Below are 24,174 nucleotides of genomic sequence, written 5' to 3'. Positions count from 1 at the left end.
TGAATATCATTCTGCGCCATGTTAGTTGTTCAGCTACTGAAACTGCCTAGAATCTATCTTTTGTGTCATTGCTGCACTGTAGTTGAAGATTGAAATTGGACGGTGTAAAAAAAAAATGGACAGAGGGATGTATTGCTTGATTTAGAGATCTTGGGGTGGGATATTCACAAAGTCCATAGAACACTTCAGGGGCAGTGACAAGTCAAGTGACTGCATAATTAGTTACTGAAATGTTGTACTTAGGTTTTTTTTTTTTTTTAACCACTTGCCTTCCAGAAGATTTTACTCCCTTCCTGACTAGGTCATTTTTTGCTTTACTGTACTGCGTTATTTTAACTGACAATTGCATGGTCATTCAACCATGTACCCACATGAAACATATATCATTTTCTTCCATACAAATAGAGCTTTCTTTTGGTGGGATTTTTTCACCACTGGGGTTTTTATTTTTTTTACGCTATAAATGAAAACATCTGACAATTTTGAAAAAAAAACAAAAAAACAAAAAAAAAAGCATTTTTACTTTCTGCTATAAAACATTTCCAATAAAAACAATTTAAAAATCAAATTTCTTCATAAATTTAGGCTAAAATGTATTGTTTTTTTGGTAAAAAAAAATATCCCAGTAAGTGTATATTGATCGGTTTGAGTGAAAGTTGTAGCATCTACAAACTATGGGATATAAATATATATTTTTTTATTCTAGTATGGCAGTGATCAACAGCTTATAGCAGGATTGTAATAGTACGGTGGTCAGTCTGACACTAACTGACACTTGTGGGTACCAGGGACACCAATACAGTGATCAGTGCTAATAATATTCAATGACACTGTACTAATGACACCGGTTGGGAAGGGGTGAACATTTAGGGGTGATCAAAGGGTTAAGTGTATACCTAACTGTACTTTGTGCGTGTGTGTACAGTGTCTTGCTTTTACTAGGGGATGAGTTGGTTTTTATTCCCTGCTTTGTGGAGAACCTAAAATTGGCACATCCCCGCTAACGGGGCAGAGCTCCGTATTGTTTACATGCACAGAGCTCTGTCCTGACAGCCTGTTTGCCAATCAGCAGGTCCTGGCTGTCAATCATTGGCTGGACCTGCTGATTGGATTGTGTTGTCACAACACAGCCGGTGCAGTGGGCACGTGCACCCCCCTACCTGGAAGAGCTGGATCATGTATTAGGTACGTGATCCAGTGCAGGAGAGATGCCTTGCCACTGCACATCTAAGTGATGCGCTCTGCAAGCAGTTATTACTATACAGTCTTAAAGGGTTCAGCTTTACCAAAAAACTACCTGTGCAGGTAAGGGGCACCTGTAGATAAAAACATTGTCCTGCTTTGCTAAAGCTGAATAACGCTCTTGCTATAGGTGTAGACCATCTATTCTGCCTCCCAAAGCCTGATTGAGATACTCCCAAAAATGCCTTTTTCCCAAGACTAAAACACTCCCAGATGATTTAAAGGATACGTTTGCCTTTTTACAAAAAATTAAAAGCACATATTTTTTGCAGGTAAGAGAATGTGCATTTGTTTGTTTTTACACTGCCGCTTGTAAGCCATTGCACCGCAATCAACAAATCACAGGTGCAATGCCAGGCTCCTGCAGACACTCAGTACAGCTGTCTGCCCGTACCACACACAGGCAGACACTGAGTGACAGGAAGTATCAATGAACTACCAGAGTGCTCCCCAGCGCCTTCACAGTTAATGAGAACAACAAGCCATCAGCCGCGGAGGCAGACTATGTATTTCATTCACAGAATTCTGTGAATAAATGATGTGACTGTCTGGTTAGAGCTGTTTCTAAATTAGGACAGGGAGAGGATCCCCCACTCGCTGTCACAGGGAGGGGGGCCTGGAGGGACGAGAAGGCAGCAGCTGAAACATGTTACATACGGGCAGTGGAGCACACGTGTGGGGTTTGAGAGCTTGCTTCTGTGATGGGGGTAATGGCTGGGAGTGTCTAAGCACTGTCCTCACAACAAGGCAGGACGGGATGCAGTAATTTCTGGGAGTATTCAGCCAGGCTGCGGGAGGATCGTACTGGAAATACTCCTATAGCAAAGCCATTACCCAACTTTAGTCAGAGCTGCACCGTTTATTATCCACAGCCACCCTTCACCTGTCTAGGCATTTTTTTTGTAAAGGTGAATGAACTCTTTAAGACAGCAGCATTTTCACTGAAGTATTTTCCTAGCAACATTTGGTTACAAATGATAACTTCCAGGATTCACTAATATAAAGAGATGAGGTGTAAAACCTTGTGTGAGCTTTAAGGAAAATGTATAATGCTGTTCATTTCCCTAAGGGTGAGCTCCGTTTACTATTATCCCATCTTCCTGAGGATGACAAATGTCCGGCTGTTGTGTGGTTTGTAAGTTGTGGACACATACTGTAGACCAGGGCTTAAAATTTCAAGTCCTGAGGTACTAGCCAGGCCTTAAGAGTTACTCGCCACCAGTTACCCCACCCAACCCCTACCCTGCTACACCCTAATTCTGCCCCTAAACACTCCCTCATAAATTATTTCATGAAATGACACATGTACACCCACACAGACGCGCGTGCACACACAAATAGACACATGCACACACGTGCACACAAATAGACACACAAATACACACAGCCCTATAAAAAAAGTTGCAGAACTTTGTTACCTTCACTCACAGAGCTGGGTACTACACTCTAGGGGAAGGCAGAGAGCACAGCACACACTCCTTCCTTTGCTTCCACTTTGCTCAACTATTGAGCAGTCTGACAGCTCCCAGTGCGAGTGACAGATCCGGCCCTGAGTTCCAAGACGGCCTTGGGGACACACTCGCCCCCACCATAATTTCCACTCGCCAATATGAGCAGGCGAGTGGAAATTTCAAGGCCTGCTGTAGACTACATACAGGTCAGATGGTCTCACCTTGCTCCTACTTCGCATGCTTGTCCTTTGTTACAGCCGGACAACAATGACAGCCACATATTCCTCTCTGGTGTCCTTTCTGTTGGAGATGGCTTTTATCCTCTATGGCTGGGCCTGGCTCATTGTGAAAATGCTAGATGACAAACTCTGCTCTGTCCGTGGGCAGATAGGGCAGTGATTTGTCTAGCTGTGAGGTCTATGCTACGGCAGACGTATGTATGAGGGGGCGGGTAAATTGGTGCACTTACCCTTTAATTGGTTCAGATTGCCATTCTTGAGGTCTGCCTATGGTTTCCACTGAATATTATTGACTGGCATATCTAGTGTGAAAAGCATTCAGAAATGTTGAATGGATGTATGTGTTAGACAGCGGCAATCTGCTTCCTTGGTAATGAGAGCCAATAATGTTTTATTATGTGTCTATTCAGTTACAAATGCGGTAAACGTTTCCAATACACACAGAACAGAGCATGCTTTCTCTCATTAAGCTTGCTTAGGAGGGTTTTCAAGAATGCACTAAAATCAGAGGGAGCTCTATTGACTGGCTTGAGTATTTGAAGAGATATTATTTATTTTTTTTGTGAAAGATTTGCAGCTATTTAGCTGTTTTTTCCTTTTTTGTGATTGAAGTAGACTGTAGAAATTAAATCTGCATCTTTTTATTGTATGTGAAAGTGTGTTAAAAGGTATGTCACCCACCTAAAGTTACCATTTGTTCTGTGTATCCTCCAGGGCTGATGGTTTTAAAGCATACTTTTCCCTGGTTCTGTTCTGCATGCTGATTGACTTGACCACTTGCCCTTTGGAAGGTTTTACCCCCCTTTATTACCAGGGCATTTTTTTGCTATTCAGCACTGTGCTACTTTTAACGACTTCCAGAACGCCCACAGTACATTTACTGTGGGCAGGCGGCTCCAGCAAGGCTGTATCACATACCTGTACATCATCCAGCCCATTCCGGGTTAGGGGCATGCGGCCCACCACTCCTGTGACCTCTGTGTCCACCAGACAGTGGATTACAGTTACTGGTAAACGGGTAGCAGGTATCATGTGATCGCTATTGATCATAGCGATCACAAGATAGCAATGTAAACAAACTGTCATGAATAGATTTTCATTCATGAACAACTTGCTTACGGCTTATTGGCCCAAATCAATCAAGTTACCTGTATCATGTTATTATCTGTAGCTAATCACAACCGTAAGCAAGCTGTTCATGATAGCTAAAACTATTATACAATGATCATCACTGTTAAGGAATAACAGTGTGGAGGAAAAAAAAAAAAGGAAATGCCCGATCGTCCATCCAGAGTCATCAGAGTTGTCACTATGATGACTCTGAACTCTGACAGGATGTACCCCCCCCCCCCCCAAAAAAAAGAAAAAAATGCTACAAGGAAAAAATGATTCAAAAATGTAATACAATATATAATACATAAAATGTGTATTTTTTTTTTTTCCCCCCCATACGGTCACCAGTCTATCACCACCACCACACCAGTCATATAATGATTCTGTACTGCACTGGTGACAGCATTTAGAAAAAAAAAAATTAATTAATTTTCCAAACAATTGTGACAAATTACAACGTCAAAAAACCCACCATGCCTCTTACTAAATACCTTGGACTTTCCTATTTTCTAAAAAGGGGTAATTTGAGGGATATTTTTTATTATTCTGGCATTTTTGGGCCTCAAGAAATGAGGTGCTGTCAGTACATCAGGATTGCTCAATCTATAATATATATCATTTATATTTGTAGTTGCTATAACTTTCACACTAACCAATTAACCACTTGATGACGGGCTATAGCTGAATGACGACTACATTGTGGTTGTCCAGTTCTGGGGAGGCGTCATAGGAAGTTCTCCCAGAACCGTGCACCCGAGGCGCTCTGTGATTGCTGTGTCCTTCAGACACAGTGGATCACAGGTCAGGGTAAAGAGCCAATCACAGCGGCCGTTTACCATGTGATCAGTTGTCATAGCGTGAGGAAACTACTGCCGAGAACCGGCAAGTGTCTTTGTCAGTGCCCTGATTATCAGTATAGCCCCAACAGTGCTCAACATTGCTGCCTGTCATTGCCAGTCAGTGCCCAGCAGTGTCACCAGTCAATGCCTAGAAGTGCCACATTTCAGTGCAGCCTCATCAATGCCTCCTCATCCATGTCCACCAGTGCCGCCTCATCGCTGCAGCCTCTTCAGTGCTAATCAGTGAAGGAGAAAAATGATCAGGGGGTGAAAATGCCCATCAGGCAAGTGGTTACATTGCTCATCATAGCCATTGGCTGCAGTTTGCATTCAGCTGTTTATTTGTTTCAGGTACTTCTATAGCGCCGTCAATTTACGCAGCGCTTTTACATATATATATTGTACATTCACATCAGTCCCTAACCCTCAAGGGGTGTACAATCTAAGGTCCCTAACTCACATTCATACATACACATACTAGGGACAATTTAGACAGGAGACAATTAACCTCCCAGCATGTCTTTGGAGTGTGGGAGGAAGCTGGAGTACCCGGAGGAAACCCTTGCAGGCACAGGGAGAACATGCAAACTCCAGGCAGGTGGTTCCGTGGTTGGGATTTGAACCGACGACCCTATTACTGCCAGGCGGAAGTGCTAACCATTTAGCCACTGTGCTGCCCTAGCTGTTTTAGGCTTTCTGTCCGTCAGTGCAGGGCTTGGAGAGCAGTGAGACAGATTATAGTGAAGGGCTCAAATAAAGTACTATATGATATTAGTAAGTCTTCAGTGATTATTTGTTAGAATTTTGGAGTACCATACAAATATGCATTTACATGAACCACCACCAAGACTCAGCGTCTGTACAGGATTGAGGTAATGCAGAGCAGGCTATCACATACACAAGAGTGTAAGACTTAAATACAAGAAACACAACTTAATATTTTCTGTAGATTTATTTTTGTATATTTGTTTTTTCTCTTTTTTCCCCCAAATAAGTGTTTAAATTTGCCCAGCAATGCTGGGGTGATATATTCCAAACAACTGCTGTCTCATTGACCACTGGAGGGCAGTGTTGTCCAACGTTTGCCAGCCTATCATCTTCTAGTTATTAAGAATCTGTGAAGAGAGACCAATGAACCACGGTTGTTTTTTTTTTTTTTTTGGCAACTTTGCTGCTTTCTTGATCAGCTTTCCTAATAATAATTCTGCGTAGTTTTGAAATCAGTGACTCCTGTATTAACCCACCTTACCCTTTGCTTACACAAATGGAGGGTTATTTTGTGAATTGTTTGTTTCCTTCATCTTGAAGAGAGCGAGAAAAAAAAAACATTGTTCTTCAAGGTGAGAGCATTGTGATTTCTTCAATGGGTTGTGTCTATCTTGTGCTGTAATTAATTTCCCCCAATCATACGATTGTTGCGTCATGAATGAGGTATTGTTTGATCTTACAATGCAGGATGCTGTTTACTTCCTCTAAGGTCTTTGTTCAGAATTTCGCCAGTTATGTTTTAAAGTTGTATTCTTTACCTTCCCTGGTTCCTACCTCCCACATATTGACATGCCTTTCCATTTTCATTACATATGTTATTTTAGACCCAGTAAAAACACTGTGTCTCCGTGTTCCTATATGCAGTGCAGACAGATCATGGCTGGTGGGAGTGGCCAGAAAACATTGCAGCCCCCAAAGAACTCTGAGCCTTGATGTAAGCAGTGTGCTGGCTCTTGCGAGGATCACATGTGATACTGAGCTTCCTTAAAGAGGACTTTCGGCCTACCCTATATTTTTTCTTTTTCTATAATCCTGCTTACTGGGTGGTGGTGTAGACACAGTTAAGGTACTCATCCAGCCAGTGGATTCAGTGTTGTCCCGCTAACATCCGTCTGTCAACAGACACCGTCATCAAGAGGCCTTTTGGCTCTTCTGGGTTCAGTCGGTGGGGTCTTGCAATGACATGCCACTAGGCCCACCTCCCTCCTACTTAATGAATGACTAAAGGTCTCCTGGGATATGTAGCATGCATATCCCAGGAGGCCCCGTGATCACTGCACATCATTTGCTTAAGCCTGCTGTAGACTGTTTGAGCCCTGGTTCACACTGATGCGATGCGGAATTCGCAGCGTTTTCTGTGCAAAATCCGCACTACATCAGAATTGCACCCCGTTCATGTGAACCGCTGCGGGTTTGTATGTTAAGTCAACAACACCCCGAAAGCGGTCCGCAAAATGCGGTGCAATGTGCAGAAACGGATCGCATAGGTGTGAATACCCATGCGATCCGATTCTATTACGGACCCAAAAAATGATCCTGCACCTTGTGGGTGCGGTGTGATTAGAGCCATATAAAATGCATGGCTTCAATCGTCCCGCGCACAAATCGCATGTGATTTGCACAGGAATGCGGTGCGAATCATGTGATATAGTGCACTGCATATGTGAACCCAGGCTGAACCTCAGCCAGTTCAGCAGGGACCTGCTAAGATTCTAATGATGTATGGGCAGGCTGAATGTACCCAAATGAATCCATCGATCAACTTTGGTACAACCAGCCTGTTGGAATTTTCATGTGATTATTACCAGCGCCTGGGACAGCTCCCCCTGCTGGGAGAATACAATATCTCCATGGGAGGTATTCCCCCATCGACAATGAATGTGTTGATGGGGGAATGTATCCATTTTCTTTCTGTTGCAGTGTCTATGGCTGGCTTTAGACAAATGACCTGCATAGAGGGGCAGATTGCACTGTTTGCATAAAAAAACAAAAAACAAAACCTTGCCATATTTGCCTAGAGGAGGGGTGGAGAGGGGGAGCTTCACACACAGGGTAAATATCTGCTGTAATTAAAAGAACTGAAATCCAGTTATTGAAAGGGACAGGCCAGGGGACGTCAGGCTACAGAGTAAAGTGCTACATGATGCTGGATGTCCTCTAGTCTGGAAATGAGGCTGGCTTTGTTTGACCTCCTGCATCTACCAGTGCACACTGTGAGAAGATTAGTGTGCAGTAAAATCAGAGTACAGGAAAGGATCCTGTCCAACTGTGCGAGACTGAAGGGAAGACGAGTTCAACGTTAAACTTCTTTTACCAGTAATTTGTTGATTTCAATTGTCCCCCAACCATTATTCCATGTTGGAGTTTCCTTGCTGGGGCTTTACATTTATAGATGTCTGAGTGCTGTGAAGAAGTGGCTGCTAAAGCCCCCTGTAGCTTGATTGTAATGCACTTGTGCATAGTACCACTCACAGCCGCCTCTTGTGGTCCACTATCTCTTCCATCACAGCATTGCTGAACTCTGTGCAACTGGAACAGGGAAAAGAGAACACGTAACTGGGTTTTAATCAGCTAGGAGTGTCTTAGTAACAAGGCAGGATGGGATGGTGAGATCTCCGAGAGTGTTCTTGCCTGCCTTTGGGAAGTATGTAAATGACCCATCTATAGCATCTTCAGTCAAAGCTGCAAACCAAATGCTTTTACCGGCATAGCCAGTTTTTTGTTGGTGTATTAACCATTAAAGGGCCAGTTCACACCACAGAAACGTGATCCACATGCATTCTGGATGCATTTCTGCATGCATGGTTTTTGTGTTTCAATGTATTCCCCCCCCCCCCCCCTTTTTTTGTCTTCATATTAAGAAGGGACTTGTGCGTTCCAGTGCACTTTTGATATATTTTACCGCATTCTACTACAGTTAATTGCAGCAAAAAATGCAGCATGTTCTACTTTCTTTCTGGAAAGGGAATGCAGTAGAACTAGTGGTGCACCAAAATGTAAATTCTGGTGCCGAAACCGAAAATTCAAAATGCACTTGGCCAAAAACCGAAATACACAGTTTTTAAAAATGAATATATATTTTTTAGAAAAAAAATACACGGATTAAAAAACACAAAAACCCCAATTTTTTTGTAAAATATGAAAGAGGATGTTAGGGCAGATGTCACGCTTTAAAATTGTGCACGCTCGTGGAATGGCATTAAACTGCGGTACTTAAAAATCTCCATGGGTGATGTTTTAAAAATGTATACAGGTTGGCAGTGTGAAGGTACAGAGGAGGTCTAGTACTAGAATTATTGCTCTTGCTCTGACGTTCGAGTTGATACCGCACGTGTGTGGTTTGAACACCATTTACATATGTTGGCTTGGTCTACGTATGTGTTCACCACTACATGTGAGCATGGGGGGTGGGGGCACTTTACATTTTTTTTATATAAAGGGTTTTTTTGGGGGGAGGGCGGGGTTTGCGCTGTCCCTTTTTAAAAAAAAAAAAAAAAAAAAAAAAAATGTTTTAATCACTTTTATTCTTATCACAAGAATTGCATGCATCCCTTGTGATAGAAATATAATGACAGGTCCACTTCATGGAGAGATATGTGGGGTCTTATCAACCACATATCTCCTCTACAGTGTAAAGCAGTGGATAAAAAAAAAGCATTGGTCTAGTGCTTAAAAAAAAAAAAAAAAAAAAAAAAAAAAAAGAGGCTGGAACGGGAAGTGACATCGCTCCGGTCCTCCAAGGGCACAGAGATGAGTGACGGCCATGTTTCCATCCCTCATCTCTATGCCCAATGCTGGGATCGATGGTTTCTCATGTAAGGCTGAGAACTACCGAGCAGAAGCCAGGGGCAGCGAGGTGCGGAGTTTTTTCGGCACCTGTATCTTTTCCTTTTTTTTTTTTTTTTTTTTCTTTTTTTGTAATTTCAGCCAAAATTTCGATGCATCCCTACCTAGAACTTACCACACTGGTGTGAACTATGCCATTGAGTACCATATAAACTACTTTTCATGCATTTTTGATTCAGTAAATAAACTCGCTGGACTGCATATGATGTGAATCAGCCCATAAAGGAGCTCTAAATCCCAACTAGATAAGTTTGCTAAAGCCCTGTGCATCTGAAACCTTGTTTAAGTTTTCACCCCCCCCCCTTTATTTATATTTTATTATTATTTCAGGTACTTATATAGCGCAGTCAATTTTACGCAGCGCTTTACATATATATTGTACATTCTCATCAGTCCCTAACCCTCAAGGGGCGTACAATCTAAGGTCCCTAACTCACATTCATATACAAGGACCAATTTAGACAGGATCCAATTAACCTACCAGCATGTCTTTGGAGTGTGGGAGGAAACCGGAGTACCCGGAGGAAACCCACGCAGGCACAGGGAGAACATGCAAACTCCAGGCAGGAGGTGCCGGGGTTGGGATTTGAACCAACGTCCCCAGTACTGCCAGGCAGAAGTGCTAACCATTTAGCCACTGTTTTTGCTGCATATTAGTGCTGCTGGTCACTTACAGCCTCTTGCACCCGCTTCCTGTCTATATGCATATGTTCCAACATCGGACGCACATCAGTGATCAGGGCCAGCTCCCCGATAGTGACAGCGTTGGACCATGCATGTATGAAGGGTGTTCAAGTCAAACCTGGACTTTTAATTTTTCAGGTATAAAAAGGGATGCTGGTGTGGCGGTACTACATGCTGCAGTAGTTAGTGGCAAGTGTGACCTATTACTGATGGGCTGCGCACATGTTGCGTGGCAGTCCAGGGACTGGTAATCAAGATAAAAGACAACCATGTTAGTGTGTGCATGGAGTGAACATAGGCCTAAAACTCGTGGATGCCTATAGAAGACTTCAAGCACAGCACGGTACAATTGTTCAATAAAGCTTTGGCAATAAAACCTGTCAGGTGATTGGTTTCTATGCAGAGCTGCACCAGGATTTGCACCATGTAGTTTTAGTAAATAACCCCCCATTGTATACTGGGAGAATTCAGGACTCCGTGTATTGGCAGCATTAACACGGAGACAGCCTGTGTGTGTATACATATTATTCATGTGTTTTCTTGATGAATTGTAATGCATTTATTGTTGATTCACGGCCACGGGGTATTGAAAGCTATATTTTCCGCTCAGCCCCATTGTAAATAACGGCGTTAACTATTTAAGTGGAATGTCGCCTTCCATTCAGCCCTCTTTTCAGGTCCATTAATCAGCACTCAGGTAATGAATCTGAGGTTTAACTGGCTTATCACAGGTTCAGAGAAGCTGCTGTGTCTCCCCTTGTCAGTCCAGGGCCGGCCCTTTATCTGCCGGCCCTGGCTGCACATTTTTTACACGGCTGTAGACGGGCTGTCGTCTTTGAAGCACTGAGAGGATTATCTGATGTGCTGACAATATGGTCACAGCAGGGTTTTTCCTCTACGCTCATTCATCATAAGCCTGTTTGTGTTGCCGCATACATCTCATCTGCAACATCCAGTAAAGAGGTTTTCACCTGTATCTGTGTTGTGTAATCTCTTCGGTGAGGAAGGAGCTCTTCACAGCTCCGAATTGTGCGCAGCTATTGTACAGGGAGCGGACATCGCATATCTCACCTTTTTACATATGCACTCTGGCTTGCTTAATGTGTGAGTCCACTAAGCTCTATTTGTAGCTACTGCGACCACATTATTTATTTCAGGTACTTGTATAGTGCCGTCAATTTACGCAGCACTTTACATATATATTGTACATTCACATCAGTCCCTAACCCTCAAGGGGCGTACAATCTAAGGTCCCTAACTCACATTCATACATACACATACTAGGGCCATTTTAGACAGGATCCAATTAACCTACCAGCATGTCTTTGGAGTGTGGGAGGAAACCAGAGTACCCGGAGGAAACCCACGCATGCCCAGGGAGAACATGCAAACTCCAGGCAGGAGGTGCCATGGCTGGGATTCGAACCAACAACCCTAGTACTGCCAGGCGGAAGTGCTAACCATTTAGCCTCTGTGCTGCCCATTATACAATCTTGCTGCAGTTTTTTTTTATGCCTTACATGGGAAAGTCCTAAGGTTATTCCCTTTAAATTCACATCATGTCACCCTACTTGTGCTTGTTTTTTCACTAATTTTAGAAACTTTTGATTTGGAACGCTGTGATGGATAAATGCTTGAAGATTTCATGTACTGGCCAGGTCCCACAGCATTGCGCGGGTGAAGTGTTGTAACAGCAGCTTTTGTCCTTATGGGCAGAATCAAAACTGACATGTATGATGCCGTCTGTCAACAGCATTAATGCAGGAGTTTGTTTTTCTTTGTTTCCCCATAACAGTTTTTATCTGAACCAACCAATGAGTTTTTTTAGCTTCATTTACCAGACCAAGCTGTCCAGCAAAAGTGACGGAGGGTTAAGACGAGCCATTTAACGCTGACATGGGTAGTTACAATTCACAGCTTTTAGTCATTTATGTAAATTACCTTTATTCCAAAAGGAAAAACATGTTTTCTGTTTTTTGTAATAAACTGTTTACAGAACACTACATGTTTTCTATAGTAAACGGTTTGTGTTTTTTTAACTTGTACCTACAGGTAAGCCTATAATGCTTACTTATCCCATCAGATAAAACGAGCGCTGGATAAACATATAAAAAGGAGCAGCTAGCATGAAAAGGTAAAAACCTCTCATCAATAATAAAATAAAACTCATGCAGCGCTAAAAGTATGATAAAACACATAAAATCGTAAATTATATGATACCAATATAACAAAATTAAGTTTAAAAAAAGTTTAAAAATATTAGTGACCAAGTTCAGTGACCTTATGTATTTATGTCACCATAATAGAGAAGGTCATTGAACTTGGTCACTTTTATATTTTTTAAACTTTTGTGGATATTATAGTTTGTCATCTTATATTATCTATTTATGTCAATATAACCGATAAGGTCATTGAACTTGGTCACTTTAATATTTTTTAATTTCGTTATATTGGTAACATATAATTTATAATTTACGCTTTTATGTGTTTGATCATACTTTTAGCGCTGCATGAGTTTTATTTTATTAAAATGCTTACTTGTAGGTACTGTAAATATCGCCTAAACTTGCACCATTTAGGACATATTTACTTGTAAAGGATCACAAATGCTTTTAACCATTAGCCGCCCGGCCAATGGCCGTTTGGCGGCTTGAAAAGCGCTGCAGCTTTCCGTGTGCACGCCAATTGGCGTGCTCCCGCACATGAGCGGTTTGCGCGGTTGCAGAGCGACGCAGCAGTGCGATCTGTCACCGCCCGTGCACCTTGGACACGGCCGATGACAGATCCGAGTACCGGCTCCCGTTGCCGGTACCATGTGACCTGCTGTGACCAATCACAGCAGGTCACATGACAGTTGTATACAATGGATGGCTTCATTCATGATGCCATCCATTGTATACTAGTGCCTAGCTGTGAATGGTCACAGCTAATCACATGCACATGTCATGTGATTAGCTGTGACCAAATCGCAGCTAAGCACAAAAAAAAAAAAAAAAAAAAAAAAGCTGAATGAATCGATTTCATTCAGGTAAATGCTTGCTTATAGCAAAGTAATTCTTAGCTATAAGCAAATTGTGTAAAAAAAAAAAAAAAAAAAAAATACTGATCACTTCCCCAAAGTAGTACAGTGTTACTATGGTAACATTGTACTATTTTGGTCATAGTAAAATATGAAAAAAAATCTTAAAAAAAATAAAAAAAAATGTAATAAAAAATTAATATAATAAAAAAATAAAAAAAAATTAAAAAAAATATATTTTTTTTTCATACTGTCACCAGTCAGTGTCGCTGTTCACCGCCATGCCAGTTATATGATGACGCTGTACCGCACTGGTGACAGTATGTAAAAAAAAAAATAGTGAAAATTTTTTTAATTTTTTCATTTTCCGAAAAATTATGACAAAAAAATACAACTTCAAAAAACTCGCCATGCCTCTTATGAAGTACGTCGGACTGTCTACTCTGCAAAAAGGGGTCATTTGGGGGATATCTGTACTGTTCTGACATTCTTGGACCTCAAGAAATTAGATTGGCTGTCAGTACTTCAGGATTGATCAATATTCAGATCTATACCATAGTTTGTGAGCTCTATAACTTTCCTACAAACTAAAAAATACATCCTAATTTGGGTTTTTTTCACCAAAGACATGTAGCAGAATACATCTCGGCCTAAATTTATGAAGAACAATTATTTATTTGTAAACTTTTATAACAGAAACAAAGAAAAATGTGTTTTTTTTTTTTCAAAATTTTTGGTCTTTTTTTGTTAATTTAGCAAAAAATAAAAACCCAAGTGGTGATTAAATACCACCAAAAGAAAGCTCTAGTTGTGTGAAGAAAATGATCAAATTTTAGTTTGGGTACAATGTTGTATGACCGCGCAATTGTCATTCAAAGTGTGAGAGCGCTGAAACCTGAAAACTGGCCTGGGCAGGAAGGTGTAAAATTGCACGGTATTGAAACGGTTAAACCTTTTTTTTTTTTTTTTTTTCCTTAAAAGAAAAGCAATGTTGCTGTAAGACCCTTTTCACATGGGCACTGTCGGGTAGAAAATAATCAGATGGTTGAGGTGCATTTGTACCTTGCCTCAGCTACCTGTCAAAATCAGGCAGTGCCTGCTGGATAGCCCATCTACGGTGCTGTGTCTGTAAGCCTGTGCTTCAAAAAAGAAAAGGGCATGTCTTGTTCATCAAGCGAAGCGATAGCACCTGCCACCACTCTCTGAAGAGGTGAATGGGGCCGTGTTACAACCGCTTACAGTGGACCTGGTCGTGAAGTTGTGAAGAAATACATATAACTTCCTGATTGCCTGCTAAGCATGGGCCAACTGCTGCTCACAACGTGATCCTCTGGGGATCATGAGTCAGCAGCTAGACCCATGTGAAAGAGGCCTTATTGTTTTAGTCAATCCAAAACCACATGTCCATCTAAGAATACCCAGTCCAATGTTGTACTTTACTGCAGAACAAACAGTGTTGTCATCCTGTTACTGGAATTGGATAACAAACATATCTACTGGCAGGATCAACAGGTAATAGAATTGTTTTGAGAAGAATAAAAACTGATAAAAACATACATGACATTTTTTATTTGTTTTTTCCCCCCATACCTCTAATTTAGGTATCAGTCAGGTCACATCCCTGCCAGCAGCCTTTGTGCAATGAAGGGGTAGCAGCGGTCCAGCCCTCTGTTCTCACTCTGCCCACTCCTCCTATAAGCCCATGTTCATTGTCAGCACATGTGCATGCAGCTCTCCTGATTTGCTCCTCCCTCTTTTGGAATGTGTTTTGCTTACATGAGGCTGGTAGTAAGTCAAATATAGGTACTTTTTTGTTTTTTTCTTCAAAACATATATTTAATTTTTATATATTCCCTTATTGCATACAATGGGGCTTTTTGTATGCCTGGAGTTCAGCTTTAAAGTAAACCTGTAAGCATAGAATTCTGGGCGCTGGTGTACTTTTTTAAAGTGAGGGCTCCACGACTGTCATACTAATTCTGGCTTTAACTCTTATTGACTGGTAAGGAGCATGTAGGCAGTGAAGTCTGAACTTCTGCAATACATACTTATTTCAGAACCGTGAATCTACTTGGAATTGAGGACAGGATCAAGAATATACAATAGATCTGCTTTTATAGTTGTATGTGGCTGGCAAAGCTTGCTGGGGCAAGTGCAAGCTGTATGTAACATTTGCCTAACGTCTGCCATTACCAAATGTATGCCAACAGCCTGGATCAAATGAATCCTCCCATGTGCGCTTGTCATTGATATTGCAGGCAGGTGTGGATTTCCTGTGCTGATCTGATATGTCAGGTATGAAAAGTGTTACAGCAGACCCTGCGTCAGTCTGGATGAGTGCAGTGAGAGCGATGCATGCTGGACTCTGTTCCACTCTGCGTTCTGCGGAGACCACACCTTGAGAAACATGATGCAGACAGACATGTCCCCCCCCAGTCACCAACAATAAAAGAAGAGCCATTGGCCGTCACCAGCGTGCTATGAGATTTATTAAGTGAGGTTAAAAAGACTGTCCTTTCTTTGCTAGAAATATGAAAAAAATGTGTATTAGTGCAGATGAATGTCATTTTTGTCAGGCCTTTCTGGCCACATGTTTTTATACTAAGCTAAGAAGAAGCCAAGGCTGTCTTGGCCAAATATATCTCTGTATTGTGCTGCTGTCCCTTGGTGTTGTCCCTTTTCCTCTTGTTCAGGAAACTTGATGTACACATGTCATATAAGGTCATTCCCCCTAAAACGTCAGTTTTTGGTAGCTGATGGTGTTAACGTAGTATTAAACCCTTTGTCTTTTTTTTTTTTTTGGCTTAATAAATTAAGCATTATAAAATAAACATTACCCAGCAAGCGATTTGTTAACCTTCTTACCCAAGCACTTGCCGTTTACAACTTTCAATGTTGCAGGCTCCTGCTCTCTGTTCTGCTTCCCTGAACTTAGGAAAGAATTAACTAGTGCAGTCTCCAGTCAGTCTGTTATTTGGCGAGGGAGGATCAGAGGAGTGCCTTGCCATCGTAGGCTATGGGGCTGTTTTTTTTTTTTTTTTTTTTTTTTATTATTGATGCACACAGTATAGGGAGAAACAAATCTAGTCCCTGCATGCAAGGGTAACTCAATAGGATGCTTCAAGAAAAAGGAGCCACCCTGAAACCAAAAACCTGGGGCAGTAATCATGGCACCAGCCATACCAGGAGTATACGCAAGGGGGTGTTAATATCACTTTAAATAGCCTAAAGCTTCCAACACATTAAAAGCCAGTTTCTCGTGTGTGATTCTCAAAATGTCTTTGCTAGAGGGGGCTTCTGCTCTCGTTGCTAAAATGTTATACTTGACCACGGAAGTGAGAACTCCCAAAGGTCGAAGGGAACAGAGACAAGCTGCGGGAGGAAGAGCTTGGGTGCACCTTGTCAGCCAAAATTTGTACATAGTTGCAATCAGTGACTACCTTTCAAGGTGACGATGGGGCCTGCTGAAAACCCAAACCATGATTGTGCCGCCATCATGCTTTACTGTTGGCACAAGACAGTCCTGGTCGTACGTTTGGGACAGTGTTTGTCACAGGTAAACACGTCTTGTGGCTGGAAACAGTGTGAAGCTCGATTCATCGGACCATATTACAGTCTTCCATTGATTGATGGGTCCACGTTTTTATGGGTGTTGCACCACTCTCTCCTCTTCTCAGCATTAAAATCGGTCACTAGGGGTTTGGCAATTGCACCTCGACCGTGCATGTTTTGCTTATGGAGTTTCATCCACACAGTTTTTGTTGATGAAGACTGAGATTGAGCTTTGCAGTCACTTTTGCAGCAGTTTTCTTATTCTGGGTCACAATCCTGCACAATGTCCTTCTGTCTTTTGGTCAACTGACAATGTTGACCGCACTTATGCTTATCAGACAGCATTTTCCTGGAAACGTTTTATGCCGTCGTAACCTTTGATAGTGTACCTCGCGACACAGCAAATAAATTGGCAGCTTCAGTCACAGAGGCACCAGCTAAGCGGCACCAACCATTTGACCTCTTTGAAGCTCAGTAAGCTCCTGATATGATTCCGTATTACTAGCAGCGCACACGGTGAACGAGGAATGAGACACCTGTTAGCTAGGTGTCTCATTGCACAGCGGAAGCAAAAGAATGTTACATCACTTCTGCTTTCAGCACGAAATATGTCGACATTTTCACATCTGCAAATTATGTAAAATTACTTCCATTACGCCTTTCATGCGATCTGCATAATCCTTTGAATTCCTTTTGAAGGATTAGCACACTCTAAACCTCACTGCTGCAGTTTGGGTGGGTTAAGGCAGGTCAGGGTGCCTTCCCTTGCATGGCTGTGATATGCAGAGTTTGGCTTTTAGCTGGCCTTTCCAGTGTTAGTCCTTGATGGGTCTGCCATATTTTCCTTTGAAGAATCTAATGGTAGGCAAGGGTTACAGTACTTCTAGTGCCATGCAAATTTGTGTCTTCACCAGAAGATTATACTGTATGTAGAAGGCCCTCCAGCAAGTTCAGGTTGTTGCAGAGATAGAACTGGGGGTGGTCAGCGGTCATGGACAGCAGGAGAAGGCCTAATTAAAAAATAAACCATGCATCAACCCTAAAGAAGAAAATAAAAGTATTTTTGTTCCTTATTCAGATGTCACATCTAAAATCCTGTAATGTGGGTGTTCAGGACTGTCTTTTTTTTTTTTTTTTTTTAAAGTCCGCAAACGTGCAATTATAACGAAAAACCCGTAAGTGAATCACAAAAAAAGTGCAAGTGTAAAACACCACACGAAAAAGTGCACTTTGTGGTGTGCTTTGTCCTACCCCTAAAGGGGCTGGACCACTACCCTGATCCCCGGGGCACGAAGCTCCTGACGGGGACAAGGTTCCCATTTGGTCCTCCTGGCCAAAAGGCCTGGTGGACCACCGTTCCTTGTGTCCAGCTGAAGCCAGACACCCAGTACTTGGTCAGGGGGCTCTCCCGAAGAGAAAACCCCCTAGGGACAGGGGAGGAAGGAACCAAAAGGCCACATATCCTCCCCCTAGACTTCAGGGTAGGCCCGAGGACCCACACCCTCCATCCTGTGAAACACACATAAGTAAAGAAAAAAGTGACGACGTGGGAGGTGTTAAATTAAATAAATAGAAAATAAAAAAGTGGTCGTGCCAAATTGTGCACAGACCAGGCCCTGAGGCCTGTAGCAAAAATTGCCCTGGTCCTAGCCAAAAGGCCTGGTCCTTAGGGCGCTGTGCAGAAAAAGTTTGTAAACAAGTGACCATGTGCCATCTTCACACTGTGGGGTCCCACACCCAGGTGTTACTAGTGGCACCCCTGAGGCGACTACTCAGGGGGCACTGGTTTGCGGACTCTCTGCCTTCCCGACCCCTGGCCAGACAAGGTAGATCCGTTCAAATCAGGAGGTACTGGGTCCTTCCGGTCTCCTCGGGGGAATTACTCCCAGGTCCCAGCTACGTGTGGGCATCCCGGTTTCTGTCCCCCCGGTACTAGCCTTCCAGACCCCCATCATACCAGTGAGGGTACTATACAACAGTCATCCCCGCAAAGCTAGAATGACCGGGAGCACCCCCACTGGACACTGATAAGAACAGATACTACACTTGATCTTAGCCAAAAGGCCGAGAAGCGATCAGGACTGTCATGTTGCATGCTTTGGGCCCAATGACTTTTATCTGCTGAAGTGTTTGCAGTAACGGCTCTGTCCTCATGTGCTGTCTGTACCTCCAACTTTGCTTATTGTGAAGAAAATATGTAAATGGAAGGCACTTGTATCTAGATCCATGGACCGGAAATTGGCATGGCACTGTGCCATGGTTATTCAAACACTCGACTTTTTCTCAGTAAGTGGCTAGAATGTGCACACAGCCAAATTTACTTGCACTGTTAAAGTATCTTATGATTTAAAGCAAAAGGCAAAGGGGAATGTGCTGCTGAGCTGAGTAAAATCACTTTTCTTGCCATCCCGCCAGACACATTTTGTGATATACAGCCAGGCCACCGTGGCATGTGAGAGATGAATGCTGTCACCCATGCTGGGATTCACTCCTGTGCCATTTATTGCTCACTTCCATCTGTGTGTCCTCTATCTGCTAGCACATTTTCCCATGTTTTATTAGTAAGTTACACTGGCAGTTCATGTAATCTATTGGCGGCTGTGGCTCAGACTTGACCTTAAAGCTGAACTCTGACTAAAAACATGTACTCAAATCATAAACTTGTTATACTTGCCTGCTCTGTGTAATGGTTTTGCACAGAGCAGTCCCAATCCTCTTCTTCTTGGGTCCCCTGCTAGCGCTCCTTGCCCTCCCCACTGCCGAGTGCCCCCTTAGCGGGCCACTTGCTATGGGGGCACTCGTGCAGGCTGTGTGTAGCTGTTGCCACACAGAGCCTGCTTGGCAGCTCCCCCCCACTCCCTCTACACTGGACGTGATTGATAGCAATTGGAGCCAATGGCTTCCGCTGTTGCCTTTCAGTCCAATGAGGAGGGATAGCTGCTGCTCTCGTGCACATGTTGGATTGAGATCTGGCTCAGGTAAGTATAAGGGGGGCTCGGGGGGGGGAGCTGCATGCAGAAGGTTTTTACCTTAATGCAGAGACTGACACTGAATCATTTACAACCATGAGACTTCTTGTAAGTGCTAAAAATGTATTTCCTTACAGCTACCAATCAGATTCTGGCTTCCAGATTCCCTTATTCTTCAGGGCCAATTTAAATCTGGTTTCTGTGAAGACGTTTTATAGTAATGATGCAACGATATGTGATGTGTATGTAGTAATCTGTTGCAGTCAGTACAACTTCCAGCAGTTCGGAGAGATGACTTTGGATTGGCTTCAGCTGTATGTTGCATTAGGTACAGTCCGCTGCATATTAGAGGGGCATGCAATGTGTAAAGCCTCTGTCACAATGGGCAAGCATGTATTCCAGCAGCAATAAAGCAAGGGCTCTGAGCCATGTAACAATAATGGCTCCACGCTATGCCATTAGTTCATGGTGAAACTCTTACATGGCTGAGCGCCTTCACTTTATTGCATCTCCAATAAAAGGTGTCGCTCAGCTTTTCTAATTGCCATAGTAATAAAAGCGAGTCAATCGCTCTGGAGGTTCAGCTCTGCTGATCGATATACTGGAGCCTCAGTCAGACAAGAGATGTCATGCCGCCACTTTGCTACCTCATGTCCTGGTTATAGGTCCTCCTATAAGAATTAAATGCTTTTTGTGTAGTAAGGTTTTGTGAAATTACTATTGCTGTACAAAAGGAAGGAAGCGCTTTACAGCAGTCTAATTACTTGGCTTAGATATCGAAACTCCTAATTGCTGGGAAATGAGTGCTACCGTAGCATAGTCTACACAGATCTTTACGTTAGGGACTGTTTATGTTGTCTGTCATTTAAATGTCTGCATTTAATGAGAGAAGAACAAGGGATTGCCATTGCTAATGCCAAGTCATGGGCTACCCTGCTGACTTTCTGACCCGGTGACCTGGAACAAGTATGCACATCAAGTTCACTTTGCCACATGCCTGTTTAAGGTCTGACACAGAAGGGACTGACGTCCGAGACAGCCTGCAGTTTACAGATGAAGTCAGCAATGGCAGCCAAGATATTTTAATTATGACATGTTTCCTATACACAGTGCTGAAATAAAGACAGGTGGTGAACTGTAAAAGGCTTAAAATTTGCAGGCTACCATTGATGGTCACCTGGCTTTCATGCTGTCCCTTGATGTAGGATAGGGACTTTTTCCGGATCTCTGCTTTAAGGCAGTTCAGCAGTGGCAGCCATATATTTTCTTTTGAAAGGTTTGCTTTGATAAAACATTTGCACAAGCCTATTTTAGTGTTGTCCCCATTAGTAGACCATCCAGAGTAGCTGGACGTAGACAGGTTATGCAAACTTTTGTGCACAACTGTGTACCTGGACCCTCTCGGATGGAAGAAGCAGGGCTGTCCTGTAATGTTGCTGCCATGCACTGGATTCTGCTCTAGGCCCAGGAGAGGTTAAGGCTCTCTAAAGCTCTTTTTGTTGCCCAGCCTTTCCTTGCAATCTGCCATTCCTTCTGTGGCAGTCTGATGGACAACTGCTGTCTTACAAGCTGGCCATACATTCACATTCCTTTAGATTCCTCTATCCAATAATATCCAAGTGAAGTGGATGGGGGAATTCTCCCTGCTGCACTATTGTATTCTGACAGCGGAGCTCTGTTAGAATACACTGATCAGCTCTGCAGCTGATTGATATTGATATATAAAGAGCGCCTCACAGTAATAAAGTCGATTGGCTGCAGCACTGAACACAAATTTTCCAACTAACTAATTCGTGAGAAGTTGATTATTAAATTGACTTCTTACAGTGGAAATGGATGGATTGACATTCGGCTGGTCCCTGCTGTCCGCCTTCTGGACTTGGAAAATTTCAAATGCCTATGTTCTGTGTTTATATTTCCAGGACCTAAAAACTGGAGATTTGCACTCTTCTCTCTGTTTTCAAGCTTGCTGTCTTTCCCATCACAGTGGGATCTACTTGCTGTCCAGCAGCTCTTGTCTCAAGGGGTCATTATTCCAGTACCAACAGAAGAATTCTTTCAAAGTTTCTATTTAAACCTTTTTATAGTTCCCAAATCAGTCAGCATTTCGCCTATTTTGGATCTGAAGACACTCATCTTGTTACTATGGGCTCAAAGGTTTTGCATTAGACAGGCCAGATTGGACATTGTGTCTCTTCCTCTGGGGGATTTTCTAGCCTTGAGAGACATTCAAGATTGGAAATCTCCCCCTTGTGCTCTCCTGTGTCCCTTTTGGGAACTTAATTTGGTTCTCTTGACTTTTTAGAAGTGGCCTTTTTGAATCTATTAAGGATATTCCTTTGCTTGCAAAGTGGCTTTTATTGTTGCTATCACCTTTGCTGGGTTGGTCTTTTAGAGCTAGGCGTAATGAACCATTCTTTGTGTGGCACAAGGATGAAGTTGTCTTGAAACTATTTACATTGCAAATAATCACATGTCATAAAGCACTTCAACGCATGTTGACGTGCAGTAGCATGTGTTGCTATACAGTATAACATGCATTACAGTAAGTATGTGTTTTGATGCGTTTCCTTTAACTCTTTAGTTTTCAAGCAAGCTACATTTGTATGCCCAAACATGGCCCCGTGATTAATTGTCCCATTGCCCTATCTGACAAATGAAGCCGCTTTACTGCAACATGCAGCCACATCGTTTGAATAAGCAAATGTAGTCTGTGCGAGTGAAGAAGCATTTCAAGACATAAGTGATTTGACAATGCCTGTACATCATCGAGGCTATCAGGAGATGAAGTACGTGTGAGCAGAGAAGATCAAGTAGACATTCTTGTAGGCTTTCTTAACTACACTTCAAGAGAACGTCAAGTGGATGGATGAGAGTATGGGAGGCTCCTGCTTACTATAGCAATAACTGGCCTACTGCCACTGCAGCTTACCACTGATTAAAGTGAACCCATCACCTTTATATATTGATGTATCCATTGGGTGGCATCAATAATAATCCGCCTTTCATGCTGTCTGCAGATGTGATGTAGGTCCTTGTATCGCAATAGGGCTAAATTAACAAAAGAAATGGGCAAGAAAAGAAATCTATTTTTATATATTTTTATCATATCCCTTGCACATGCTTGGATATTCAAAGCATACACAGCTTCACTTTTTTTAAAAGCTAAACTAAAGGCAGATTTAAGATGGCCATAAATGTATTGAAAATCAGCCTGTTTAGCAGGGATCAGCCAAATTTCAATCATTTTATGGACGTCCCCATCAACAGAAGTCAATTGGGGATGTTGGCAAACTTTTCTTGATCATAGGCTGCAGCTGCAGGATACATTCTGAGAGCGGAGAGGATTTCTCAACCTGCTAGTGTGGATGAAGAAATCGGGGGGGAGGGGGCATTGGGGAACTAGTCATCTATGGCTGGCATAAGGCTAGCAATACAAGCACGGATTCTTCCACTGCTGCCCATAGGCTAAATAAGAGAAAATTAATAGATTCCTCCATCCTTGCTTGATAGCGTTGATGGAATATCTCTACTACCAACTATTGTGTTCAGACAGTCCTAACACCTTCAGCTGCTTGAATACCCAGTGACTACATCTGATTTATTAATGAGCAGGCTGGAGATGGTAAATGTGACCTAGAAGACTGTAAAGCCCAACCTGGAGGGCCCAGGTAAGAGAATGCACATATGTGTATTTCAACTGTTTAAATGGTTTGCCCGGAATTGCACATCAAAGTGTTTAGGTTAAAGTATGTGCCCTCTCACTTCCTCCTTTTACTTACCTGAGCCATCAGTTGATCCAGCGCTGTGCCCGTCTGGAGTGGTTGTCTCCTCTTCTGCCCGTTCTCACTGGATTGGCTGAGAGCAGTGGGAGACATTGGTTCTGCTGTCAGTCAAATCCTATGCCGAGGGACTGGGGATGGGGCTGAGCCTTGCTGTCTATGTCAATGGACACAGTGGGGCTGAGGATCGAGTAACAAGAGAATAAGCATCAGCGGGAGAACTGAGAAGGGGTTTAGAACCTCTTTGTGCAATTCCATTAGACACTGCAGGTAAGCATAAACCTGTAATTCTAAAATAATACAATTTTAGAATCACTTTAAGGAATACATACTTTTTAGTCTATAAACAGTTAAATGCCATATTAGGTAATTATTATGTTCTTTTACCTGGTGTTGCCATCATTTTGTCCAACCCCTTTATTTGAATACACAGATGTTTATTAGGCTTTATAAATTAGTCTGTTCCTAAACAAACTCGTGCCTTTTGTACCAATTATTTAATAATCACTGCCATCAGTGAACAGATGCAGTACACACTGTAAACTGTATTTTCACAGGACAGAAGTCAGTGAGGTGTTTTTCGATGTTTGTATTTCGCAGCATTTAAATGCGAGAACTGTTCCATGTGTATAAAGTACTGAGATGTCAGAGATCAGCAGTGTAAGCAGGA

At 42.5% G+C, this 24,174-nt stretch overlaps 1 protein-coding gene and 1 pseudogene across 1 annotated transcript in view; one reads left to right on the top strand and one right to left on the bottom strand.

Annotated features, from left to right (window-relative positions):
* Positions 1-24,174, top strand: part of EIF3H (eukaryotic translation initiation factor 3 subunit H) — a 230,832-nt gene that overhangs the window by 77,111 nt on the left and 129,547 nt on the right. The window lies entirely within an intron of this gene.
* LOC149470842 (U2 spliceosomal RNA) lies at positions 18,714-18,829 on the bottom strand (annotated as a pseudogene).

The sequence above is a fragment of the Staurois parvus genome, unplaced genomic scaffold (genome assembly GCF_062004578.1).
Source record: "Staurois parvus isolate SC_StPar_1 unplaced genomic scaffold, SC_StPar_1.0 ptg000030l, whole genome shotgun sequence".
NCBI classification, from domain to species: Eukaryota; Metazoa; Chordata; class Amphibia; order Anura; family Ranidae; genus Staurois; species Staurois parvus.
The sequence above is the reverse complement of the archived record's forward strand: the minus strand, read 5'-3'. Positions and strand labels throughout refer to the sequence as shown.